Consider the following 5697-nt stretch of genomic DNA (forward strand, 5'->3'; position numbering starts at 1 on the left):
GGTATGCACACATAGTGGGCTGAAGGGCCTGGTTTTGAGCTATATGACTCTATAAAGATGGTGGCTGGGGTGGGGGGTAGTTTGTGAGGTGATCTGCTCCTTCTGCCACTTATACAGGGCCTCCCGTGTGCTCCCAATGCATACTGTGGTCTTGAGGTTCTCAATGTTATCTCGAGTGCTCTTTCTCCAATTTGAACAGTCTTGTCCATATTTCCTTATGCTGTAGGAGGCTATTCAGCCCATGGAGTCCATGTTGCATCACAAAGCAACCCCATTCCCTAGTTACTTCCTCTGTAACCTATTCTCCTCACAATCCCATCAACTGCCCCCAGATTCTACCTACACACCAGTAATTACTTACAGTTGCCAATAAACCTACCAATCCCCATTTCCTTGTGTGAGGAAACCTGAGCCATCAGAGGAAGCCCATGTGGTCACAGGGAGAATGTGCAGGTTCCACACTGACCGCACCAGAGGTCAGGATTGAACTTAGGCTGCTAGTACTGTGAGGCAGGAACTCTACTAGGTATGCCACTGTGCTGCCTCAAAGTGGGCCAAAGATTCCCAGAAGTCATAGAGTCAGACAGCATGGAAAGAAGCTCTTCAGATCACTGTGTCCATGATGGCCATCAGGCACTCATTGACACTAATCCAGTGGGAATGATGCATTTATTTAAGGAGACTTTAAGCACATCTTTGAATGTTTTCCTCTGTCCACCTAGTAACTCTTCCCATGACAGAGCTCAGAATAGAGTGTCTGATTTGGGACTTTGGTGTCAGGCATGTGAACAATGTCGCTTGTTCAATGTTGATGTTGGCCTGGGAAAGATTTGCTTAATCTTCCAATGAATTAGAAGGATCTCCTTACATTGGAAGACCAACAAGTTTTGGGCAGACCATTGTGCATCTTTCACCAAGTTGATGATCTTCTAGTAACAGCTGACATTTGTCTCAGTGTGTGTCCTTGGAAACAGCCCATAGATCAGAGACTTCTCCACTATGCTGTTGCTTAGGGTAAACCTTGACAAGGGCCACTGCAGCCCTTTCCAGACCTTCTTGGCAAACGCACAGTCCACCAGTTCGGCTCTCAGAAGCAAATAGAAGGTAAGGATCACTGCTGCCCAGTAGACAATGAATTTTGTGCCAGGTCTGAGGTCTCGATCTTCAAATGACTTTTCCCTAAAGTGTGCTGCAAAGTTACTGCCTATTTTCACCCTCACTCCATTATGCAGCTGAAATGTGCAACATAAAACATTAAATTTCATAACAACCACTGGATCTTCAACAGCTTTTCCCGCCATCTGGTCAAAACTAATTTCCCTCAAGTGTGTGGTGATGAGGCTGTTGATCTTCCAATCACCTGATTTGAGCCCCATCTAGTGGTAGAAGTAGGAAGCTGTAGAAGCGGTCAAAGTGCAGCCAAATTCTCTCATGCTCTGAAGACAGACGGGTTTGTCATGGCCAAATTGTACAGATAGGTCATAGTACAGGAGGTGGTACATGGAATTGAGGAATTCCATGTACCACCTGGAGGATTTGGGCAAAGAAACATCTACTAAGAAGTCAGCAGACAAACTCATAACTTAGCTTCAGTCTGTCTTCAAATCCCCCTTCCTTATCAGCGTCACCATTATAAATGATTAAATGGCATTTATGCCTCTGTTTTCTTTGACCGCCCCTCATTCTCCGAATCCACTTCTAACCTTATTCCTACAGTGGATCTGCAGTGAAGGAGCCTGGAGGCTGAGAATTATTCCTTGGGATTAAAAAGTTTAGGGATGGGTGGACAGTCATATGTATGGTACTTCACAGGGATTCCTGGATGATAAGCCAAATGCCCAGTCATTGGTGACCTGCTACCAGCTTCACACTTTCCCACACAAAGACTATAATACCATTATAAAGTGTACTATAGATCATGGAAAACTGCTGTGTAAATTTTTTGCTCCCCTGTCCATCCCTACTTCTGTTGTTAATCTCCTTAAATTTGTGTCTTCCAGTTACTGAAACAATTGCCATTGGAAATAGTCTCCTTTGAAATAGTTTCAAAGAAAGGTGGGAAATTACACAGCAAAGGAATAGAATGATTCTGTGGAAGGGCTTAGATTTGGTTGTGAAAATGGAAGATGCAGTAAAATGAAGGGAAATGTGAAAGTATCAGCTTTACAAGGAAAAGTAGCAAGGCAGAGTATTAGTTAAGTAATGTGAAACTCTTCAGAGAGATCTGGGTATCCTCAAACAACACTGAAAGGTAGCATGAAGCAACAGCAAGTAATTAAGGTAAATGAAATGTCAACCTTTATTACCGGAGTAAGGAATTCAATCGAGTTTGCTCAGGTTATTGTTTCTAAATGTTTCCCCTCACCATGACTCTCTACCTCCTACCATCAAACCAATTCTGAATCTAATTAGCCAGCTTGCCTTGGATCCCATGTGCCTCAGCCTTCTGAACCAGCTTACCATGTGGGACCTTGTCAAATGCCTTAGTAGACTATACAGACAATGTCTACCACCCTGCTTTCATCAATCTTCTCAGTTACTCCCTCAAAAAACTCAAAGCAAATTAGTGAAACAGGATTTTCCCTGCACAAAGCCATGATGACGATCCGTGATCAGCTTCTGCCTTTCCAGATGTACATAAATCCTATCCATTGGAATTTTCTCCAATAATTGACAAAAGGCTCACCAGCAACACACAAAGGACTTGGAGGAACTCAGTGGGTCAGGCAGCATCTATAAAGGGAAATCGACAGTTGATGTTTCGGGTCGGGGCTGTCAACTGTCAATTTCCTTCCATAGATGCTGCCCAGCCCACTAAGTTCCTCCAGCTCCTTTGTGTGTTGCTCCAGATTTCCAGCATCTGTAGTTTCTCACGTCTCCATAAGACTCACCAGCCTGTAGTTACCTGGCTAATTCCTCCTGCCCTTCTTAACTAAATGAACAACATTAGCTATCTTCTAGTCTTCTAGTAGTTTGCCTGTGGCTACCAAAAATGGAAAAATTACTGTCAGGGCCCCAGCCCATAGAATCTCCTCCCTTCCCATAGAATTCTGGGATAGATGTCGCCAAGCCCTAGGTATTTATCCACCCTTATGCAGTCCAAGGCATCTAACACCTCCACCTTCTTAATACTGACATGCACTGGTCTATCAACATGTCCCTCTCTGAATTCACTACCTTCCATGTCCATACTTCAGACATGAAGTATTCATTAGGACCTTGCCTACATCTCCTGGCTCCACACAAGGGGAGTAGAGCCAGGAGGGGTGGGCGAGGTCCTGAAGGATCTCTACTCTTTCCTAGCTACCCTTTTGCTCCTAATATATTCACAGAACATCTTGGGATTCTGCTTAATCTTACCTGCCAAGGATACTTCATGGCCTCTTTTTACCCTCCAACCTTCTCTTTAAAGTATTCTCCTAAGAACCCTATATTCCTCAAGGGACTCGCTTGATTGTAGTTGCCTCTACCTGTTCTATGCTTCCTTTTTTTCCTTATGAAACCTTCAATAAATTTTGCCATAGCAGATTCCCTAATCTTGCTATTTTTGTATTTCATGCTTACAGGAACATGCTGTCGCTGAACTCTTGCCAACTCTCTTTGAAAAGACTCCCAATTGTCAGATGTCATTTTCCCCACAAATGTCTGCTCCCAATCTACTTTCACAGGTCCTTTCTTGCACTATCTCTTCCCATAATTTAGGACGTTAACTTGAGGACCAACCTTATCTCTTTCCATTGGGACTTTGAAACATACAGAATTATGGAAGCTGTTCCCAAAGTGTTCCATAACGTCTGCTTTCACCACCTGCCCATTTTCATTTCCTAAGATAAGGTCAGGTATTGCCCGTATCTTGTTACTTACTCATTATGACATAGGACGGCGATCATTGAATCAAAAGTCAAAGTCGAGTTTATTGTCATCTGCACAATTACATGTACGCACAGGTGCAATGAAAAACTTACTTGCAGCAGCATCACAGGCACATAGCATCAGGTAAGCAGCACTGAGCCCATCAGGAACATGCAACCTCCTGGAAGAGCAGTCTCATCAGTCCTATTTTTCTTACTTCCCTATAGTCCAGCAAATCATTCACTGATGCCCATCAACTCCCATACTATTATTTTGCCACTTACCTACACTCACTTTACTGTGGCCAGTTAGCCTGGTCTTTGGGATTGTTGAAGGCACTGTAGTATAGCAGTTGCGCGACGCTATTACAGTGCCAGTGATCGGGGTTCGATTCCCGTCCTGTCCCTGCTGTTGCGAAGGATAGGCCTGGCCCCATAACCACACGGCATCCCAGTCAGCTGGACGCTGCCGCACTAACTGTCCTTCCTGGAAAAGTTCTTCCAGACTAATACTTTTGACCACAAGTCCATCAGGCAGTGGTCAGCACTGAACATCCTGCAGGCACTGCAGGAGAAGGACTCAATGGATACTGTGGGGTGGTTCCCTGAGCAGACTGTCCAGACCATCTGGCAGAACATCTCATAGCCAGAACTCACCAACAAGCACCAAGACCTTGCTTGGCTGGCGGTGAGAGGGGCTCTCCCAGTCAGATCCTTCCTGTATGGTTGGAACCTCACCCAGTGCACGCTGCCCCCGGGAGGACTGTGCTGGGGACGAGACGGTCGCCCACCTCTTTGCGGGCTGTGGGTTTGCGAGGAGGGTGTGGCGAAAGATGCAAGGTTCCTTGTCACGGTTCATCCCCAGCAGCAGTATAACAGAGGATTCTCTGATCTACAGGCTGTTCCCGGGGACACACACACAGATGGACGTCAACTGCTGCTGGAAGGTCATCAACTCGGTGAAAGACGCTCTTTGGTCTGCCCGAAACTTGTTGGTCTTCCAGCACTGCGAGATGTCCGACAGGGAATGCTGCTGACTGGCACATTCCAGGCTGCAGGAGTACGTGCTGAGGGACGCACTGAAGCTGGGTGCAGCCAACGCAAAGGCTCCGCGGGGAAGGACTACAGTTTAGGGCTCTTCTGCCACTGGAGAGGGAGGGGTGGGGACAGGGAGAAAGCCCCTAAGTATTGTAAATACGGGACCAGGTAGCTTCCAGGGAGCCACACGTGTGGCATCGGTGCTGTTTTTTGCATATATATATATATAAAAATTCCCATCACTGTCTGTAAGGAGTTTGTACGTTCTCCCCGTGTCTGCGTGGGTTTCCTCCGGGTGCTCCGGTTTCCCCCCACATTCTACAGACGTACGGGTAGGTTAATTTGGGGGTTTAAAATGGGTGGTGCGGACTCGTGGGCCAGAAGGGCCTGTCACCGCGCTGTAAATACATTTTTTAAAAATTAAATTTAAATAAAATTAAAAAAATAATTTAAGAAACCACAACACTCAACAGAAATTCAACATACATAGCACCCGAGCTCAGGACCAAATTCCAATCCCTGAAGCTGAGGCAGCAGCGCTAAGTATTATCTCACTGTGCCACCCTTGTTATTTTCTTAAAGAAGATAAAAGTAGCGTGTTTTTGAAAGGTCTGGATGTATGAGACTTCTCTTTTCACTCTGCTTCAGCTACTCAAATGCAACACCCACTTTGGAAGATGGTGGTCTTCCACTGGGCGGGCAACCACACACACACACACCCTACCAACTTAACGTTGCCAGCCCAAAAAAACCCCATATACGAACCCAAAGTTGCGGGTCTTTAAGAATTTCCCCCACCTTGCTGCGC

Source organism: Pristis pectinata, chromosome 34 (assembly GCF_009764475.1).
Source record: "Pristis pectinata isolate sPriPec2 chromosome 34, sPriPec2.1.pri, whole genome shotgun sequence".
In the NCBI taxonomy this organism is placed as follows: Eukaryota; Metazoa; Chordata; class Chondrichthyes; order Rhinopristiformes; family Pristidae; genus Pristis; species Pristis pectinata.